At 49.4% G+C, this 22,740-nt stretch overlaps 1 protein-coding gene across 4 annotated transcripts in view; it reads right to left on the bottom strand.

The window, feature by feature from the left end:
* Positions 1 to 22,740, bottom strand: part of FGF13 (fibroblast growth factor 13) — a 172,054-nt gene that overhangs the window by 146,874 nt on the left and 2,440 nt on the right. The window contains exon 1 of one of the 4 annotated variants that reach the window (XM_021542163.4): positions 14,729 to 14,981. The exons of the other annotated variants lie outside the window; for them this stretch is intronic. The gene's annotated coding sequence lies outside the window, so the exon portion shown is untranslated. Of the gene's footprint in view, positions 1 to 14,728; positions 14,982 to 22,740 lie in introns of those variants that run through there. 4 annotated transcript variants of the gene reach the window in all.

The raw sequence follows: 22,740 nt of genomic DNA on the forward strand, positions 1-22,740 counted from the left end.
CACACAAAGCCATTTTCTCCCCAAACCCGTGCCAAGCATGGAAGGCACACTGGGATCTGCTCATTCCTTCATCCATCTGACACGCTGGCTGCACCCACAGCCAGGAGGGAGAAGATGCCAAATGCTCTGATCCTCAACAGACACAGCCACCTGCTGATGATACACACAGCACTCTGTTTTCAGCAGGTTATTCAGGTAAAGGGAAGGGAAGGATGAGTTCAGTGCACAAGAAAATATTTTGCCCTTGAGAAATATTTCCTAGGTCTGAAATATCTGTCTGTACCAGTACAGAGACAGACCCAATGCCACCAAATGTGATTTATGCAGCCTCTCTCCAGTTACAGGAGAGTTAGGTGCTTGGTTTTTAAAGCAAAACAATGACCTGTATAAACTCCTTTCAGCACAAAAAGCTACAACTCCTAAGGCACCATCCATGCCCCGTGCCAGTGCTCATAAAAGAGAGAAGCCCCAGCACAGGTAACAGTTCTGTCCTCCCAAAGTACAGCCACGCTGGGTCAGAGCAAAGCTGCACTCAGTGTCCAGCTCCTGGAGAAACAGCCATGTCCAAATCTCCTCTCAGCTGGGCTACAGGCAAAGCGAGTGGATAAATATTCCTGTGCAGTGGCAAAATTGAGATTGTTTCTCTCTCTTTCGCACATTTGGTGTTTGTGCATTTGCTCTCCAGTTCAAAACACACTCCTTTCATTCTTCCTTTGCTCCTCACATGCACACAGCTCCAAGAAAAGAAATCCTGAACTAGTGATGAAAAGAGCTCTAGTCTCACTGCAGTCTGCAGAGGAGCTTGGCAATGGATTTAGCTGGGATTAGAGCCTTTATCTAGATTAACAGTGCTTAATAGCACAGGTAACAAACAAGCTACTCTGCATAAGGAGAAATGATGATTGCTCTTTTCTTGACTGGTCACTTTCCCCCCAGCATTTCCCCCTTTCCAGTGCCTGCAATGCCTGTGCACATTCTGGCTCACAATATTTCCCCACTTTTCCCCAGTTTCTGGCCTGCCTGGCTGGCCAGGTGGTTCTGACTCAGGGTGCAATCACATCAGCATCTGACCAGTCCTCTGAACATAAGACAGGAGTGTGACTCCCTCTGCCTCACTTGGGGTGCTGGGTTGGGTCCTCCTCCTTTACACAGCAGCACTTTCCACAGCATTGCAGAAACTCAATGTTTCTGAAGTCCCACTGACTTTGCTCGGTTCAAGCTGTACACAGATGAAAATATTTGACAGACCATGTAATCATGCACAGCACTGTCCCTAAGAACCCAACTGGGATGTCATATTTTCAGCAAACCTCGGGGTTGAGGATAATTTGTTGTAACTATGAAACTAAAAGCCTAAGGACTCACACTTCACCTTGCATTTGGCAGGAATTGCTGCTATGGTGAATTGGATCAGCAGTGCAAGCTAACAAGGGAGGCAATCAGCTCCAAAGGCACAGGGCTACTCAGATATATTTGCATCATTTCTCTTGTCCTTCATATTGTTTAGATAAATCCAAATAATTTAACTTCACACACATTTTTGCACCTTGGAAAGTGACTGCAGACATCCATCACCAAGCACAAACTCTGGGTTTCGGACCAAGGACTGTGAACAAGACCTGCTGCTCAAGTGCTTCCAGTGGGGACCATCTGCCAATAGGTTTGTCCCTGCTTGTTCTTTTCTTGTGGCAAACTCCCAGGAGACAGTTTTTAATGCCCAAATCACCAGCTCCAAGCACACTGCCACTGCAAAGGCAGGGGTGCACAGCATCCTTGCTTTAATGCTTTCCAACAAAGTTCTGACTGATCAAAACTCCTTTTTCCTTTCCATGAGGTGTTCCAGCACCTCATCTCAAAGTCCTCCACCTGCAGCTTTGTCAGAGCAGCTCCAGAACTGCCTGCTGAGCTTTGTAATTCTGGCAAGCCCCAGAACCTAATAAGCCATGGGCAGATGTGGAGCTGTGTGAATTCCAGCCTTCCCAGTCTCAGCCACAGCAGCACTGGAGTCTGCGCACAGAACTCGCATCGCTTTCACACGATGCTGAGAACAACAAGGAGCACCCCCAAACCTGAGTGGCAGCCCCAGCAAAGAGCTGCCCTGAGCAGCAGCAGCCAGGAGTCCTGGCAGTGCTCTAGCTAAGAGCTCTACAAATGCTCCTGTTTCTGCTCGAATTTCACTGCTCTGACATGCCTTGTTCTGGCTGGATGCTACTAGCCATGACACTGCCAGCCCAGCTGCTCTTCCCTTCTCCCCCTGCTCCATCTCTTGCAGATCATCTTCTCTCTGGCAAACGTTTCTGGGAGTCTTTGCCTGCTTTTGAACAGGAATACATTAACACAATCCATTGATTTTATTATCTGTAAGACATCTTCTACCTCTGATTACTTCACACTTAATGCACAAAGAACATTCACATGTAATCTAGAAATGCAGGGCATACAGAGTAATAATTATAAAGAGCTCCCATTTAAATATGTGTCATTTACATTTAAAATCCTGTTCATTTTTCTTAACATTCTATATTAAAGCTGATTTAAATTATATCCTAATACTGCCTTGTAATTACAAGAGTAAAATTTAGTATTTATTCCAAACTTAATGAGTATCTATAACTTACATTAACTGGGAAGCAATAAATTACAGTAAAATATTATTTGCTGCACTAAAACCTAGCAGAAATTCTACTGCAGCATAACAGGCAGTTCCAGTTCTAGGATTTACAGGTTAGTGCCACACACAGGGGACAACAGTCAGAAACAGTCAGCTCAGGCCCAGAGATGGCTCCAGCTGATCTTTTCATGCCCCTGATGCAAAAGCCCCATCTGAACATCATTGCCATGTCTTTGAGATGTTCCACATCCATAAGCAGGGCATAAGAAATGCAAGGGATTTTTTTTTAAATCAAGCCATGAAATGCAAGCCCCACCAAGAAAAACACTGCCTTTTCATAATGACACTGCCTTTTCATAAAGGCAGCCTCCTCCCGGCCTGGGGCAGCTGAGCTCAGCCCGGCAGCAGAACAGGGCAGGATGAGGGAAACTGAGGAACAGCCCTGCTCTCCTGAAGGCAGTGAGCTCACAGAGCACAGCCCCAGCCAGGATTTCAGGATTTCAGCTGGGCTTGTTGCAGCCGAGCTTTGATAGATCCACCACGAAGGAGGCACCGTGTCAGCACCTCTGTGAGGGCAAGAGCAAGAGCAGGACTGAGTCTGCGTTCCCAGGTTGGACACGCCTCACCTGTGCTGGCCACACCTGGCCTGAGAAAGAAGTGAGGTTTTTATTTGACACAGATGTAATTAACATCCACGCAGTGGATAATGCACTTCACATCTGCTGCTGGTGACTGCTTTAGCCAGTCCGAGAACCCAGGCGTGCAAACTGGAAAGCCAGGCTCATTACCTTCACAACAAAGACCACCAGTGGATTCCCACCAGGACCTGGCCTTATTAACCTTAGTTTGAAATGACAAAGTCACAGATGTACTCATCAGTTGCTTGATGAAGATTCATTTGCCAATCTCATCTCACAAATGGAGTAATTAACGTGAAGACATTACAGGCTGATGATTGGAATTGTTATAATGAGGACTACAGACAAATAGCAAGGCACCTGCATATCTGTAACAACTAAAAACTCTCTCAAATGTTCCAATTTAGCAGCATAATTAAGCAAAAAGCACTGGATTGCATCACTCCTGAGCCTGTTCTGCACACAGTCACACAAATAAATTCATGTGTCCAAGTGCAGCACTGTTATAGCTGTGGTGGTTTGAGGACAGAAGAAAGAACTCTGTCATTTATTAGCCCATTTTATTGGGAAAGATGGAACAAGTCTTTGGCACACAGTCCCTCAGCGGGTCTGGCAGGAGCAGAACAGAGCCCAGGCTCAGTGTGGGTTAGACATCAGCAGCTGTGGGGGCAGCAGGGTGCTGGGGGAGGTGAGGGTGGCACAGGTAGAGCACACGGGCACCTGGAGCAGCTCGGGAACACTGCTGGAACCTCGGGAACCCAGCACATCCCTCTGCCCACCCTGGCTGCCTCCACACCCTGAGGGGGCACAAAGTCAAAAACCCTTGGCACAAAGTCACAAACACCTGTGGCTTCCGTTTTAGCCCGTGGAAAGAACTGCCAACTCTGTATGAGGAATTACAAACCACAAGGGTTTGAGCAGTGTGGTAGTTGAGTTAACACAGGGTGAAAAAGTAGAATTTTAGGGTTTTAAAATAAGGGATTCAAGGGGACAAGATGGAAGGATTTGGGCGTGTCCTGGCCTTCTTCTCCTCCTTCTTGCCCTCCATGCCTTGCTGTGCTGGTGACACTTTTCTGTTGGTTTAAGGCACAGACACACTGTCCGACATAGATGACAGATATTGGCACGTTATTGTAAACATGGTACACGTAGTTTTTGGTATAAAATGGTAACACCAGCCCAAGGAGGTGGGACTCTGCTGCAGGCTGACCTGCTGGACAGACCCAGCTCCTTGAGGAAGCATCTTATAGGTAAGAGAAAATAAACGACCTTGAGAAGCCTGCCCATTCCCACTCCTTCTTTGGCTGTAGGGCTGGGAGAAAAAGACTTTTTACAATCTCAGCGTCATCTCAACCTGCAGACCCCCGAGAAACCTGTTCTTTGGGGGTTTGCTGGAGCAGATGTTTTAAACTGCAGCTCTGCTGCAGGCAGAGGAAGGGCACTTGTGGGACTGCCTGTGTGCCCTGGCCCCTCTGGGGTACAGCTGCAGGGCACAGAGAGGGTACAGCTGCACCCCAGAGCGCAGTGCCAGCTGCTGTCCCTCCCTTGGAGCTGGGGTACAGCTGCACCCCAGAGCGCAGTGCCAGCTGCTGTCCCTCCCTTGGAGCTGGGGTACAGCTGCACCCCAGAGCGCAGTGCCAGCTGATGTCCCTCACACAGAAACTGGGGTACAGCTGCACCCCAGAGCGCAGTGCCAGCTGCTGTCCCTCCCTTGGAGCTGGGGTACAGCTGCACCCCAGAGCGCAGTGCCAGCTGCTGTCCCTCACACAGAAACTGGGGTACAGCTGCACCCCAGAGCGCAGTGCCAGCTGCTGTCCCTCCCTTGGAGCTGGGGTACAGCTGCACCTCAGAGCACAGTGCCAGCTGCTGTCCCTCCCTCGGAGCCGTGTCTCACCTCCAGCCGGAGCACGGGCTCGGCTCGGGCACAGCAGCGAGCTGCCAGTCCCAGGCACCGAGGGCAGAGCTGTGCCAGCCCTGGCACAGACAGAGGCACAAAGGCAGCAGCCCTGCAGTGCCTCCTCTCCCTTGTCACTTCAGCATCCCGTGGCCTGGGTAGGTCCTGCACCTTGCAGGCCTTTCCCAGCATGATCATTCCTCAAAATCCAAACTCGATGGTATAAAGCAACAAAACCCACTGAAGTATTGATTCTGCAGTCAGAACAAAGTTACTTTGGGAAGGAATGTGAAAGCACGGCACCTACGTGGGTGTCCTGTCAAAGACAGCAGTTTTATATCTCCAGATTCCTGGTCTTCAGTTCTGTGTCTCACCCTGTCCTTTAAGAGCTCACAGGCATCTGCTGAGGGTTAGCCCAGCTCCAGACACTCTCCTTCCCCTCTGCCTTTCACCTGACAGTCACAAGGACTAAGGCACACAAGGTACACAACCAGGTACACAGCCACAGCCAGGTATTCACAGAGCAGCTCCATCCCAGCTCCACTGAGGATTTATGATTCTAGCCCAAGCTTATTTACCGTGAACAGAAAATCAGAAACTTGGACACGTGAAATGCAGTAGATCACAAGAGCCTGAGGACAAAACCAGCCCAGAACCATTGTAGAAACTTCAGAGGGAGAATGGTTTCCCAGAAAAGGACACAATGAATATGTGAGAGTACTGGAAAAGAAAATGAGAGCCCTTGTAAGGTATACTAAGGTGAGCTAATCTCCTCCCTTCAATGAAGAGCACTAAGATTTCATGCTAAGATTCTTAAGCAGCTAAGCTTTTCTAAACATATTCAGGGACAGAGAGATGCTCTTCTGAAAGATGCCTAGAAGGGTTTTCAGGAGACAAAGACAAAATGAAGTCAGTGATGAGCAGTAACTGTACAATCTGAGTCTGTGCTGCCCATCTGAATGTCAGCTCTTTCATGTACAATTCTCCTCTGACATTTTGTTTTCAGGGCTGCCTGCCTGCTCGGTGCTCAAGCCACACATTTTTAGCTAATCCTGATCTGTGGAAAAGTTTCATCAGTGGCTATGTAACAGCAATGCTGCTACTAAAAACACAACAAGAAATGAACAGCTGGAGTGTTACGTGGATAGATTCCCTTGCATAAAGGAATTAAGCCAATCTGAGGGTGCATACGGTCATTGAAAAGTTTCTCCACTAAAATGAGAAGCACCAGGTTGTGCAGACCTAATTATTAATGAGAAGGACTTACTTAGGTAAGCAGCCTGGAAAATCTCATCTTTTGGGGATCTGCTTTCAGTGTGAAAGCACTGGAATGGAGCCTGGACACACGAAGCAAAGAAGAAAACCCTGAACTATTAAATATTAACTAGATACTATTCAATTAAGGAAAGCTTTCACACAATCCATGATTTACACTGAAAAAGGACTTGACCATTTTGAAGGTAACTCTCAGCATGCAGTGGCTCCACAAGTGCAGGAATACACTCAACCACTTCTGCTCCAAACCAAAACACAGACTATTTGATCATTTCATGTATTACCTAGAGAATACCCTGACCACTGGTCCCCAGTTTAAAAAAAACAAACCACACATAACAAAACCACAGAAACCTTCAGAAATACAGGCACTACATTTTGGCAGCAATTTAACTTAGGATGCCAGTCAACAACACCCAGCTCTCCACCTTCATAAAGATCAACAGGTTGAAAGATAAACCTGATCCAAATGGTTTTCATTACAATATATGTGTTTTTCTCAGGCAGAGGACTCAGTGTGCCATAATCTTTTGGGCTTTGGATAAGTATTTTCTAAAATGCCATTTCTGGTAGGTTACGTGCAGTTTAAAGGGGGGGATATTTTTCAGATCAGAGAACTTCTAGCTCACCTCTGCAGCAGCAGTGTGCACCAGTGCCTGTCCAGCAGCTGCCCCTGGTCCTGGAGTGGGGACGGGCCCCAGAGCCGTGCTGGAGCCCCTGGGCACACCCTGGGCACAGCAGCTCGGGCACAGGAGGGCAGGAGCAGCTCCAGCTGTGCCACAGAGAACCCTTCCCTGGCACCCTGTCCTTTTCCTGACAGCTCCCAAACCCCTGGTGATTAAGGTGGTGAATGAAATCGCCCAGCACACACCACACCCACGGAGGAGCCGCAGCGCTGGATCTGGGAAGTGCCCTGAACTCCACTTCCATACCCTAATTTTATACTCACCCCCATCTCCCATAAACACCCAGAACCCTAAAACTGGGTCACTGCTGCCTGGAGGGTGGCAGGGGAAATTCATAAATATTGATGCAGGAAAAAGAAATAAACTTTTCTTGGAGGAGTGGGTTCTGCCTACCGTGCCCCAGGAGCCTCAGCACCATCAGCATTTTGTGGTGCCAAACCATAATTTAAAGGCTGAATTTTATGCCAACTCACCGGCCTTGTCAAGGCTTCCCATTTTCCATTTCAGCCCATTAATATCATGAGAAGACAAGAGCCTTCTTTGGCCTCAGCACCACTTCTGGAAAGGACTTGTACAGCCTCCAAAAGCTTTCCTGATGAGGCTGGGAGAGAAGATGCTCTTCACTTCCCAGCTAAGCACAAACTCCTCCACCTCCAACTCCAAAGTCCAGCAGCAGTCAGCAGGATTTGTGTTTCAAAGTCACATATCTTCCAGAAACGTGGTTTTCTGATTCAGAAGAGCCTTCTAATAATGAACTGCACGGCCCATAGCTATTTCAGTTGGGTGGTTTTTAAATAGCACAAAAAACTCATGATAAATTATGTTATTTAAATAACTTAGGGTAAGGAAAAAATAATCACAACCAAATCATCTATTCACAAGGAAAAGCCTCCCAGTAAACACCTGCATCATAAAAGAGAGAACAGACAGAAGAGTTCTCCTCTACCACTAATATTTGGGTTTTCCAGAGAGGCAAAGAGCAGGCAGCATGAGCTGAGCTCAGTATGTCACTAACTGATTATCTCCTCAAGAGAATAATGCAGCTTTCATATCAAGAACACACAGTTATAGGTCTCTGCAAGAAATTGCTCAGAAATACAATTAGCAGGTAATGTAATTGAACAAATATGTCTTGTGGAAAAGACATAAACTTCAAATTAACCAGAGCCTGAATTGATTTTGCTGTTGGTCCCATTTCATACAAGCTGAAACCACTGCAGTTCAACAAACCCAGCCTCAAACTGGAGGGACGCTCAAACCATCAGTCATGGTGCAAAGTTTGCACCCCCACAGGAGCTGATGAACAGAAAGAAAAAGCTGCTTGCATATTTTTAATTCAACATATTCCATTCAGGATGCCGTGGTTGTTTTGCTATTCAGACAATCCTCACTGGCATTCAGGTTGTTGTATCAGCCCAGCCAGGAGAGCTGGGGAGCAGGAGCGGTAGGAGGCTGAAGAAGCTGCATGGACCCTCGGGGAGGTTTTCTGTCCTTGCAGGGCAGGGATGTGTGTGCAGGGCTGCAGGCTCTTTAACCCTGGAAATGCCTTCAGCCACCCACCCTGTCTGCACCGAGAGTGGTGCCAGCAGCTCAGGTGTTTGCCAAGCTCAGAGCATCAGCCACAAGCTGAGCTGGCTGCTCCTGCCCACAGCAGAGCACACACACTCACACACACACACACAGACAGACACACACAGACACACAGACAGACACACAGACAGACACACACACACACGTGCCACGCTCATCTCCGCTGAGTTATCCTCCCCTGGCTCTAAAACCCAGGGCCAGCAGTCCTGAGAGACTCAGCCAGGACCACTGAAACCAGAGGAAACCCCTGGCACGGGAAGCCTCCCCTCCGAGGTGGAGAACAGCTCCTTACAGCCACCAGCGGGTGCCACGGCCCCTCAGTGGCACCTTTCTCACCCAGCAGAGCCCAGCCCCGCCGGGCACCCGCACCGAGGGCAGCTCCTCTCCCCAGCACCCACCTCTCCCCAAAGTCTGGGGTTTGCAGAGCACAGACAGATTAATAAAACCCACCAAGGGTGAAGGAGGACTAAAATAGCGTGCTTGCTTTCTTTCTAAAGCCACTGGCAAACATCAAACCAATTAAAATCATGATCCGAGTCAGTTTTAGTCGATTGCTGGCACCTCAGGCACGGCGCTGCCGGAGCAGAGCTGCTGCTGGTTCCAGTTCAGCTGCCAGGGCAACCAGGGAAGGGGCTCGAGGAGATGAAAGGAGGCATTAATAAGAACAGAGGCAAAGATGAGAGCTTGGTCCACACACCACGGGCACAGGAGTTGCATCAGCTGCTGCCCCTATCTGACAGCAGGCCTGGCCCAGGGCAAGAATAAAACCAGGACGCAAAGAGGAAAACTTGAAGGGAAGCAAAAAAAACCCAGAAATGGTGTACAGACACATACACAATAAAGAATATTTTTACAAAACAGCTGAAACCAAAATGAACAGCCGGAAAAAATGTTTTCAATGAGCAGGTGACAAAGGCACCTTGCAGACCACTACGGATGTTTCATGGACAGCAAGTCCTGTCTCCTGATCAAGCAGAGAGGGAAGGCTGGGACCAGCAACACCAAACCCAACAGAAACAAGCCTCTGGATTGTCACTGGCACAGCAAACCATGGGATGAGGACACCCTGTGTCTCTGTATGCCCTGTGCATTAGAGAATCACCTCAGCTGGCTCCGTCCAGAACAACAGGGTGTGTGCCAGCTGCAGCACTGGCAACAGGCTGCAGGGCACAGTGCAACAACCCACAAAATACCTGGCATTGATGGTCACGGGTGCCCAAGCAGCCCCAGCATGCAGTGATGGTGACACCATGAGTTACCAGCCAAGGAGGGAGGCCGGAATGTGGTTACTGATGGGTTCCTGGGACAGGACACCACGGCTCTGGGAGCTGGGAGCTGCTGTGTGCAGCCCACACTGATGGGTGGGTTCCTGGGACAGGACACCACGGCTCTGGGAGCTGCTCTGTTCACCCCACACTGATGGGTGGGTTCCTGGGACAGGACACCATGACTGATGAAAGCTGCTATGTGCAGCCCCACACGAGCCCTGAGGCTGCTGGAGGGGCAGACCACCCAAGCCAGCCTGCAGAGGTGAAGGCATCAGCCAGCCCCAGAGAGTGCTGAAGCAGAGTGGCCTCTCCTGTGTCCCTGCAGCAGCTCCTGGATGAGGCCAGTGCCCTGTGGGGTGGCCGCAGCAATTGGCACCGTGGGGCAAGTGCAGGACAGCTGCACGGCAGCAAACAGCTCTCTGAAGGTGTGCCAGCCACGGCAGATGGCAACAGCAGGGCATTCATGTGCCCAAGGCAACCTGGTGATCTCAGCAGGGACCTTGCCAGTCACACAGCTGCACGTCAGGGAGCATCAGCCACGGGGCACCGAGGCAGGGCTGGGCAACACCAGCAGCATAAACACACAGCAAAGCTGCTCTGACAGACCCTGACCCTGACAGAGGCAGTCCAAATCCAAACAAACCCCCAGTGGTCAAACAACAACAGCAAAAACATCACCACGGGATGGAAGCTAAAAATAAGATTCAGCCACACTGCTTTTCATCAGTCTTCCTCTGTGCCTGAAAGGGGAGAGCTTGCAGAGGGCAACACCTGCCCTGACCCTGGATTTGGGATCACAAACAACTCATCCATTCCCAATAGTTCACAGAGGGGAGAGCTTGCAGAGAGCAACACCTGCCCTGACCCTGGATTTGGGATCACAAACAACTCATCCATTCCCAATAGTTCACACATTGAGCCAAGGTACTGTTTTTCTGGGGAGGGAAGACAAGAGCAGGAATCCTTCCAGCTCCAGGAACGCCGTGGCAGACGAGCTGCGAGCTCCTGGGCAGAGCTGGCTCTCCTGGCACTCCTGCCTGGCTCAGCGGGCAGCGGTGCCCACGCACCCCGTCCCTGCTGCGCCAGGGCAGGACCTTGTCCTGGCAGGAACGCCTGGCAAGGTGCTCCCTCCCCTCAGCTGCACCCCCCGTGCTCCAGGCTGCCCTGAATTCCCTCCTCGTGGTCCATGGGGCGCTTGGAGGAGCACAGGAAGGATTTACATGTTGGTCATCCCAGCTTGTGGAGACATCACCCCACAGAGGCAGAGGAACAGAAAAGGGACCAGCTTCAGAGGTAGCCAAGGTGCAGGAAATGATTAATTAGTGAATAATTAATTAGTGAACTATACTGGCCTACTGAAAGAGGGGGACAACTGATAGTCTTTGCATTTTGAGATTCCCATCTTTAACCTCCTTTCCAGATGAAGTGAAAAGGATGGAGACATGGCGTGTTTCCAAAAGGACAAGCTGAAAAAGATTAGCCTGGATATGTGCAGAGGAGTGTTTAACACCACAGCACCCAGAGAAAAGCCTGTTACTACACAAGATGGGAATTTAGCTACCACCACACCACATCAAAAGAAACTTCACCACGTTTCAGTCTCCTGCTTTAAAATCTGTCCCACGCCTTCCTCATATGTCTGCACATCCTGACCAATTACCTTACGTCAAAGCCTTGTTCCACACACACACACACACACACGTTTTAATTGATTTACTCAAGTCAGTGAGCAAGGAATAAATGAAATTCCATCTTGGGAAATAAAGCTGGGCACACCAGGACAGCCTGCTTGACTGCTGTGAGATTTGGGAGCTCAGGAACAAAGGCCAGACTGGTTTGTGGCCAGTTTGCTCTGAAGCCTGACACTGCCAGAGCTCTGAGAGCTGTGCTAGCCCAGCTGATGCCCAGCTAGCCCACCATGGGTCTGTCAGTGCAGCAGGGCACTGAGCCTGCAATACAGCCACATTCCACAAAAATAACTTGTTCACTGATCACAGCAGCATCAGCTGCAATTTATAGAGCACCAGCAGCTCTCTCCACGCAGTAAAACACAGAGACAGCACACTGCAGCTCTGAATACTGAATACAAAATGCACATGAAACTAACATTTCCATGCTTTGTGCTGGTATTTTGGGTCATAAATTGATGCCACCAACTTTTAAAGACTCTTCATTCTCACCACATTTACCAAGGTGCTAATGATCCTTCAATACCTTTGAGTCAACAATCCTTATGTTTGTGAAAAAGGTGAAACATAAATAAGAAACAGATAAAGATGGAGATCGTGCAAGAGACTGAATTATACAGCATAATTCCCAAAGCCAAATTTTGAAGCACAACCAACCAAAATACAGCAGAACTGGAGAGGCAGCAGCTGCCCTCAAGGACATCCAGCACAGGACAGGGTAAAAACTTCAAACCACACTATTTCAGGTCACAGCATCTCCCAGGCAATCTGTGAGGATGCAAACTAAACAGGATTCTGCTCCCTTTTCTTCTCCAACACAGTTTTCTGCTGCTGCAAGATCAGATTCCAGGAAGCAAATCTGTTTCTCTTACATACTCCAGTAATCTCATACTGCAGAATCAAGCCTCAATATCGCAGTTCATTCCAGCAATCTTCAGGCTTATCTTACAACATTGATTCAACACAACCCCCACACTTTTTATACAGAAAAAAACCGAGGAAAAAAGAGAGTTTAAAATATTCATCACAACAGCGGTCAGCACTATGAAGTGGGAGCGTATCACACTTCCACTGAGGATTTGATTCAGCAAGGCTGACACTGAGCAGCAGAAATCCTGTTTCAGTCTGACCTGACAGGACAGTGCTGCCTCAGGTCTGTTCTGGACAAGGTGCCACCCAAATAACACCAGTGAGCTACCAAGGTCTCCTACCAGCAGTTATTGAAACCCTCACAGGCTCAGGGACAGTCTGAAATGCTCAAGGCAGCAATAAGAACAGGAATTAGAGGAGGCAGAAGGGCAGCAATAAGAACAGGAATTAGGGGATGCAAAAGCACTTTAAGAAAAGCCATGTAACGACCAGGGTTTGACAGTGAGTGGACACTGAGGATGAGTTAGCTCCAGGGCTCTCCCAGCTCTGTGGAGGAAGAGCAAAGCCTTATCTCCTCCCCGTGGCAGGGGCACTCAGCTCACTCACACTGAGCCTGGCCACCAAAAGCTGCTAGCTTCCTTCATTTCCTTTTGTCACTCACTCAGACTTCCTCGTGCACACTCAGTGGCTCCTGACATGCATTTAATGTGAGAATTTGTGATGCTGGAACACGGCATGACAAGAATATCCAGCATTCACTGATGGGGGCCCAAAGCAGAGCTAACAGGTTTTGGGTAAATGGAAAGTAGAGATGTTTGGCACCTTGCAGGACAGATTGTCAAGTCTTTTCTGCATCATTTCAGGCTGTCAGACCTGTGTGCTTTCACTGCAGTTTGATATTACTACAAGTTACCCATAATATCTCCTGTTCCATTACATTCTTCAGCCTCCTTGTGCTCTCCAGAGACTTTCCAAAGCTCATTTTCCACCTTCAAAGTCTCCGAGAATTTGCTTTCTCCTGCCACCGCACCACACTTTCGCCCCCTTCCATTCTCAGCCTGGTACCTCGTATTCATTCCACAAGGCAATTTAAAGTTCATCCTTCGTGATCAAACGTGGAGTGAAATAAAAACACTTCCAGACCAAAAGGCACAGCCCTGCCACCTCACTACTGAGCTTCCAGCCGTCCTCCACACCACTGACTCCATGCCCTGCTTTTTTTCAGCTGTTACATATTTCAAAATCTCTTCCTAACATTGTTCAGAAGGGCTTAACTAATTTTTCTGATCATACTCAAAAGTCTTGCTAAAACATCTCAGTTTTGACGGGAGGACTTTTCAGACCAAGGGTGGAACAAGGACAGGGATGGAAAACCTGACAGGTCTTTTTCCTTAAAATAGCTCCAGTGTGACTATTTTTTCCTGAGAAACCTCAAAGAAGTTTTGCTTATTTGTCCCAGTGAGGGAACAAATTCAAATTTTTTAACCCTGAAAGTTGCCATGAAAAGAACTGACAGCTTTCACAGTTCTGTATAATCCTTTTCTCCTCTCCAGTCATTAATTGCTGCCACTTAAATTAAGCATCCCTAAACAAGAGCATCTACTGTTCTTAAATGAACTACTAGGAAAGAGCAGGAGTGACTCTCTCTCCTGTGTTCCACGCTGCTCTCTCCTGTACAGGGGTTGTGGATCACTGCCTACGAAGCTTTCACTGCTCTGCATCCCCTCCTAACAGGGTACTCCTCATGGAGTTATTTACACTAATCACCAACATCCCAGAAATCTGTGACAGAACTTCCTCCCAAAGACACAGTTACACAAACAGAACTTGAAAACTGTGGTTTGCACTGACAATCTGAAAGGGAAAAAAAGCAAAACAAACTAACAAAACAAACAAGCAACATGAAACCCAACCCCAAAACAAACAGCCCAAGCCCTCCTCCAGCCAAGGAAATAACTCCTGCTGCTCTCCAGCGGCCAAGTCACAGCTCTGTGTGGCCAAGAGCCAGGTACCAGCCCGGCTCCACACCAAAGCAGCACTCCTTGTCCAGCCTCCCTGGCCAGGCTGTCCCCTGACCTTGGAGCGGCTCTGAAACAGCTCCCACTTCACCCCAAAAATCTCTTTCCAGCTGGAGTCAGACCTCTGACTTCCTGTGCTGTAGCCTCCCCGTTAGGAGGTGAAGAAGAGCCTTGATCCCTCTTGACTTACTTCACTGCTAGCACCTTTACTGAGTGGCCACAGCAAAGGAGCCCCAGTATCCTTCCTCAGGAAGCAAACACGGGCAGAGCGAGGAGCAGCAGCAGATGGAAGCCACTCCAGCTCTCCTTGCCCAATCCCTTGAAGGCAGGCACTATTTTTGGCAGTCTCTGGACGTTCAGTCACTGCTGTGCAAGACGAGAAGGCAGCGTGAGGCTGGGCACATGACGGAGCTGCACTGCTGCTCACCAGAGCCTGCAGGACCTCTCCTCCTCCTCCTCCTCCTCCTCCTCCTCCTCCTCCTCCTCCTCCTCCTCCTCCTCCTCCTCCAGCAGCTGGGCTGGAGCAGCCCTTCCTGCCTGGTGGCCTCACACAGCACCACCATTTCCCATAGGAAATGCAAACCCTGTGACTCCCACCGGTCCTGCTACTCCCAAAATACCCCCACATCCTTACTCTACTAGGGAGCACTTCCATGGACCAGGTACTCCAGCTCTGCACCCCACAAGAAGTGACAATGCACAGCTGGGTCCATCCTGGTTTCTTATTCTCCTGCAGCACTGGGAGGAACAAAGTGTAAGTGACAGCAGCTCAGAGCGCTGTGTGTAATTACAATTAAAGCATTTCTCATTTTCCAGGCAGTACTGAAGCACAGCTTGGGCAAACTGAGATGCAAGAGCAACACAAGGATTTCACATGTGCACTGAACATGCAAGAAAGCTGCACAGAACTGCACAGATGTAAAAGCCAGAGGAAAAGTGTTTCTGTGCAAGCAGTTTGACAGCACACTGACAAGGTGTGGACGTAAACCCAGCCTCAGCTCCTTGAACATCGTGGCCAGTAGCAGTGAGCCACGTAGAGACACACGGGAGAAGAAAGGCACCTACCATCTTCTTGGGAACTGCTGGAAGATGGCAGAAAGAGCAGAATCAGAAGGAATCTCTGTCCTGCTGGGTGCCTGTGGGCAGGTGAGAGTGGGCAGAGCTGTGCTGTGCCTCACCTGGAGCTCAGCCTGCACTGCTCCCTTCTCCTGCTGCCTCTCTCCCCTGCCCCTCTCCTGGCTTTCCTCTCTAGCTCTCTCGTACTTTCTATTGTGTCTTTCCATTTTATGCAAGAAAAATGCCCTGTGCTTTTTCCCTTCATTTAAAGAAAACCAGAAATTTCTAAAATTTGACCAAAAAGGAAGAGGAAAAACTGAAAATTCCTGATTTCCCTTTCCTGGTGGTACTCAAAAGCTGTTTGGACACAGTGCGGGTGATGTGTCAGGAGATCCCACTTCAGCAGCACGTTGGACTGGAGGAGCTCCAGTGCTCCCCTCCAGTGAGGACCATTCTGTGTTTCCATACACCAAATGAACATAAAAATAAAACAATTAGGTGAGTGCTAATTACCACTGGATTTGAATAAACAGGCTATGGGGGCAGGGGAAAGTGGCTCGGAACTCTTAAACTTCTATAGTTAAACTCAGTGGCTGACACCTGAAGGAAGGTCCTGGAGCTGCCACCTCTGCTGTGCAGCCCTGGGAAGGCAGCAGCACATGGGAGGTGCCCTGTGGCAGGAGGGGAGGAACTGCCCAGCTCCTGCCCGCTGAGAAGGGGAATCACCCGTGCCCGTGGGCAGCAGCTGGGCCAGCAGCCTCCTGTCCCCAGTCCCCACGCTGGGCCCTGTGTCCTGCCAGGGCTCATCCCCAGGGGCTGGGTGAGGTGTCCAGCGGGTCCCAGTGCTTCCACGAGGTTCCACAGAGGCTCAGCAGCCCCGGCACCGAGGTGCCACCTCGGGATGTTCTGCGGGAGGGACGATGAGATGGGCACCAGACTGCCCTGGGGAAATGGCACCTCTGGATGGCAGTGCCGGCTGCCAAAGGGCACAGGGACAGAGCAGGGACAGGGACAGAGCAGGGCAGGGACAAGGACAGGACAGAGCGGGACAGGGACAGAGCAGGGCAGGGACAGGGACAAGGACAGGACAGAGCGGGACAGGGACAGAGCAGCCAGAGCAGCACAGGGACAGGCACAGGGTAGGGCAGGGACAGAGCAGGGACAGGGACAGAGCAGGGACAGGGACAGGCACAGGGACCCAGCAGCCAGAGCAGCACAGGCACAGGGACAAGGACACAGCAGCCAAAGCAGGGCAGCACAGGGACAGAGCAGCACAGGGACAGGCACAGAGCAGCCAGAGCAGCACAGGCACAGAGCAGCCAGGGCAGCACAGGGACAGGCACAGGGACAGGGACACAGGCAGAGCAGCACAGGGACAGGGACAGGCACAGGGACACAGGCAGAGCAGCACAGGGACAGGCACAGGGACACAGGCAGGGCAGGGCAGCACTGCTGCTGCACCCCTGTGCTGGACTGAGGTGATGCTGCCACTTTCCACAGGGACACCCAAAGCAGGTGCCTGCAGAGCACGCAGGTCAGAGGGGGATCACACACTGCCCACCTCTGATCTGATCCCACCAACACAGCAGAAATTCATCCCAGACTGGCTGGTGACTAAATGCACAGGTATCAAAGATAGCAAGCACTGGTTAAACAATTTATTCTTAAAGCAACCAAGGGAGCCTTGTATCAATTATGTCAAACCCCAGGTTTTGAAAAGCATCTAGAGATTCCCTGGGCCACAGAAGAGGTATCTCTATAAATGCACCTTCACTTCAGCTGCAAGCACCACCAGTGTCACAGGTAACAAACCCCCACCAGGTCAGATTTAGTCAATCTTCAACTGTGTACATGTAATGCAGCCCAGATCAATGGCAATTCGATTGCTATTTCAGGAATATCTCTTCTTCCCACTTCATTTCTGTCCTCTGCTCCCTCCCACCTCACAGTGATGCTCTAATTATTCAAACAACGTAAGCAGTATTCAATCCATGCCAGCCCTTTCCTCCTTTAGCTCTGACCTTGCCTTATACATCACTCTCACAAAACTAATTAAGTGGAGAACAGTCTCACTTTACACTCCCTTCATGAAAAGAACTGAATTGTTACCTGCCTGAGGGTGCAATTCAAATTATTTTCGCCTTCATTTCACTCAACAACACAATACAAATATTGAGCATGAAACCAGACCAGGCAATTCACAGAAACCCTTTACCCAAAGTACCATACACAAAAATAAAAGGGTTATTGTAAATAACATAAATAACACAGTTGTCTCCTTTTGGTTTTTAACATTCGTTTTCATGTAAGTTTGACCAAGATACGTTTTAGGAAATGTCAGAGTTTTGTTAGGTCAAATGATGTAGCTGAGGAAGGAAAAGCAGTTTGGGCTGCACAAGCCTTGGAGCCAGGCTCAGCTGAGAGGGACAGGAGCAGCTGAGAAACCTTCAGTGCCTCAGAGATGTGAAATGGAACCTGTGAGAGCACCCAGCCACCAGCAGGGCAGGGCCTCCCCGAGATACCTAAACACAAAAACCCTGCTCTGGAATGTCAGCTAGAGGCTGGCCAGGGTGTGAAGCCTGTCCTCTCCGAGTTACAAACGTTTTGTTTGTACACAGGACACCTCCAGATTTTCTGAGGGTTCTATACAAGCATGGATTCAGTGCCTGCAGGAGGCTGAGGAGCAGGACTTGTCCTGCCTTTGCTCCTGAGGAGGTTTGTCACACAACTCTGGAGCTGTGTCTTCTTCAAGACACCTCAGCACTAACACACAGCGAGGAGCAGAAGCAGAAAATGAATATTCATTGACCAAGGCTAGCCTGCAGCACTCAAGTCCCAAAGCACAGGGTAAGGGCAGTGCCCTGCAGGAAATCTCAATGGCACAACCACAGCTAATGACAAATCCAGTGTCCCCTGGGTGGCCACGGAGCAGAGGTGCCAGAAGCCCAAGCCATGCAAATTCTTCTGCATCTCTGTGGGTGCTGGTGTGTCCCTTTGCAGCCCCTGCAGTGCTCTGTGGGGCTCCTCATCCTCCAGGCTTCATCTGCCTGGGGTTCTTCCTTTGAAGATGAGATTTGGCATCTGCCAAGAAGCAACTATTACCAAGTTTTCCTCTAGAAGCAAAAGGAAGATGACGTTTACAGCCTGCTGTACAACAGGAGCTCTTGGCATGGACAGCAGCACCTAAGAACCAACTCTAACAAACCCCAGAGTGGGGAGCCTGTCGTGGAATCCTGCCTTGCTGTGCATTTCCTCAACACTGAAACCATTCAGGAGCATCAGCACAAATGTGCTGGCATTTTCATCTCAAGACTGCTTCCACTTTTTAGCTGCTGACGTTTTATCAACATATGTGAGGGGCTGGTGTCTTGGGATTGGGAGGGAAGGATGTTTCTCTTATAAAGAGTTGCTGTGGTTTGTGGTGCCAGCGCCAGCCCCAGATAATGAGTCATAGCAGGAGGCAGTTACTGTAAATATTCCAGGCATGGGCTCATTAACAACCACCCACTAATCAGAGGCAGTGCCACGGGCAGGCCCAGAGAGCTCCCACTGGTGTCACTGGGAGCTCTGAATGGATCAGGATCCCAGCCAAGCTCTGAGCTGCCATTGTCCCCTGCAGCATTGATGCCCAGCATGGGCTGGGGCACGGCCCAGATTTTGGCTTTGCTTTCCAGTGGGCGACGCAGGCATCTGTGCCAAGGGAGATCTGGAATCCCAGACAGGAGGCTCAGAGATTTTCAGTGTGAAGTGAACAAAACCAAAGCACCACTCCTTGGTGTCACTCGTGTTTACAGCACAAACACCATTCTGACCTGTAAGTCAGGAGCACCAGCTGACCACAAGAAGACCCAGCCTGCTGCTGGCAAGCACCTGAGCACGTCCTCAAGTTCAGATCCTAAACTGCAGCTGCTGCTCAACTTTGGTAGGCTTTTGGTCTGAAACGTGAAAGAACTGGCACCCAAATGTCTGACAAAGAGACAGAGAAGTGCCCTGCCTGGGACCCGAGTTGCCCAAGCAGCACTTGAGGCAGTTGGCACCGTGCTCCCTTCCCCCTTCCCTCCAGGGCTGCACTTGCTGCTAATTTTGATTCTGTGGACTCCGACCAAGACGTGGTCAGCTTACATGCTGCTCCTCTCCAGTCCCTGAAGTAAGTTACTTTCTCATGAATCAGTACTATAGAAATATAACTGTTGAGATCAGCTGCTTTATTTTTGTCAGCTTTTCTCCAGACCTTTCAATCATCAGCTGCATTATCCTATACTCCCATAAAGCCAGGAAAAGCAGTAATAGATATCTCAAAATTCTGACTTCTCTTTTTCCTGCCAAGTGATTTCTCTAAGTGCTTTGTTTTCTGCTGTCACTGAATTAGAATAGTACCTGTACTTCCAAAGTCTTCACTGTTACTGTCACTATTTCAATACACTCTTCTCAGATTAGAAGCTGTCCATTTTACAAATGCTCCTATTTTGCTTTCTGTGGAAGAAAATACACTCTGCATTTTCTCCCTGCTTATGGCTGAGGTTATCAGACTTTTGGACAAAGCCATCCCAGTTCCTTGCAGTGACAGCACGGTGACAGGAAAAGATCCCCCTGCATCTGCTTTGATGGGGGAGCAATAGTACATAATCCCCTTAGTGAAAAGGAAAACAAAGGCAGATTAATCCATTCCTCAGATTCACTTTGAGACTCTCTGCTCCAGCTCTTGACTTTGCTCACAAATTGCACAGCAGCCTGTGGAAAGAGCCTGGCTGGAATACCAGACAGCACGAGCTCCCTGAGGCCCAGGTCCAAAGCACAGGGCTCTGGGCACGTCTCAGCTCCCTCTCCAATGCCCAGTGCTCTCCTCCTGCCCAAACCCCCCCCCCCCAAAGAGAAGATAAAAAGCATTTAATTCAAAACAGCTTCTGTTGGTGCACTGAGGAGTGATGGGGACACTCGTGCCCAAAGTGCAAGGCAAAAACTTCTGGGGGAAGTGCTCTGCCCTGGCACAGCCAGGCTCTGGGCACAGCAGCTCCAAGGCAGGACAAGAACCTGCCTGGTGGGAACTGCCCTGCTGTGCTGGGAGTGCAGGAGAGCTGCTCCCAAAATCAGGGAGTGAGCACTGCTGTGCTGGGAGTGCACCCAGAGCATCCCCCGAGCTCAGAGCTGCTCCCAAAATCAGTGACCACCACGGGATGCTGAGCTGCTCCTCTCCAGACCCTCCTGCTCCTGCCAAGCCTGGGCACAGGGCAGTGAGGGCACAGGGACAGGACACCTGCCCAGGACACACCACCCCGGGGCACAGGCTCCTCTCTGGGAGCAGCTGCTGGCTCCCCAAAGCCTCACCCCAGCAGCAGCAGCACTGCCCATCTCCCTGGAGAGCAGCACCCTGCTCCTAAAATGAACAGGGGGGAGGGAAATCAATGCCATCATCTGCCACAACCTTACAGGTACACTCACAGTTAATGCAGCATCTTGCAGAAAGTAAAGGTGCACATCCCTGACTTCATTCTGTTAATCCATGGGCATTATTTAAGATCAGGGTAGATAATTCTAAATGCCCACAGACACTTTTAAAAGCAACCAGATATTGAGCAAAACACAGGCATCGCTAGGCAGGATTTACAAGTGGGACCAACATACTCTTAAGCAAGCAGTTACCTTCCTCTTTGGCTTCAGGAAATATATGAAAAACCCCCACTATTTTAATTAAAAATAGATTTTATAGTTCTGTAACATCTGCAGAACTCCACTGATACCACCACAGACTTTACAAAAGCATAATTTAACTGCAAAAAACCACTGCAAGGCAGTTCAGTATTTGCTCTGGATTGTGCTTATTCCCAGCAAACTCCATGGCCTTTCAAGGTTCTGTATAAATCAGTTTTTTCTAAAAAGAGACACCCCAAAAGCCAGTGGAACAAAGTGTCTTTTAACAATGTACACAGCGCAGCTCCTACATTTGGGCTGAACGTGTGGGAACATCAACACACCTTCCCCAAATTCTGTAGAGAGCTACAGCAAGGTCTGGCCTCGTGCGTGGCCCTGCAGTGCCTAAGAGAGCTTCAGGAGTCAGAACAGCTGGCACTGCTGGCACTGAGCAGCATCCCACGTTTATCAGGCAAACACAGCCTGGGACACGTGCATTTGCAGCAGGAGTTCAGACTACATCACCTTGTCTTACAGAACGGAGTGAGGAATCACCACCCCAACAAGCTACTCGGATGTTAAACATGATTATGTTGTTCTTTGAAAGAGCTTAACTGACTCAAACCCACAGAGCTTTCTCTCAGTGCCACAGTACACCTGCAGAAAAGTGCAGGAAATTATATCCCATCCTTTCCAGGCAAATTACTGCTTTATTGTCTAAAAAAACCCATCCAAAAAACTAAAAAATCTTAACAAAAAACCCACACATCACCGCCTGCATTTACTATGGCTGGAGCCAAATTAAACATTCCCATTAAGAGTATTAACACTTGCAATCACCAAAAGAGAATTCAGGTGGTTCAAAGAAAAAACCATTTCCTATTCTTGTCTGCAGCTCAAGAGGTTAAGGACGGCCACACAGCCTATAGATAGTAAAGTAAACAGCTAGTAAATATGAGTAAATATGAGTAAATATGAACTTCTCAGCATCCCCGGAGCCTTTCTGAAGGCTGATTCGCAGGTGCCCAGCACGGCTCACAGAGCACCTCGCCCATGCCGGCTCCTCCGCTGCCTCTCACTCGGTGCTACCAGAGAAAGTTTTCCTGTGCTCTCCGGGAAGCAGAGCACCAGCACCAGCTGCTTTTCCTGGGAGCCTCGGAATATTCACCTTCTGCTGCGCTGGCAGCACTGACATCACAGCCTCGCACGTCTCGGCATCCCTGACTCATTAACAGACATACAAATGCCTCTGTCCCACCGGTCTGAAATGTGCCACAGCCATTTCAGCCGCGGAGTGTGTCACTGAAACTTGTAATCATAGCACAAAATGAAATGTGTAAGCTTGATTTTAAAAATGAGCTTTCAGGCAAGCATGGCACAAGCATGGCAATTTCTTCTTGTTTGTAACACAGTTCTAAATCATGCAAAATCATTCCTCAGAAAGGAGGGAATCTTTTGTTCTGCACTGCTTAATAAATTATTTAAAGCACAACATAGCAAATAAGGCCACCATGAAAA

Source organism: Lonchura striata, chromosome 4A (assembly GCF_050655825.1).
Source record: "Lonchura striata isolate lonStrDom1 chromosome 4A, ASM5065582v1, whole genome shotgun sequence".
Classification (NCBI taxonomy): Eukaryota; Metazoa; Chordata; class Aves; order Passeriformes; family Estrildidae; genus Lonchura; species Lonchura striata.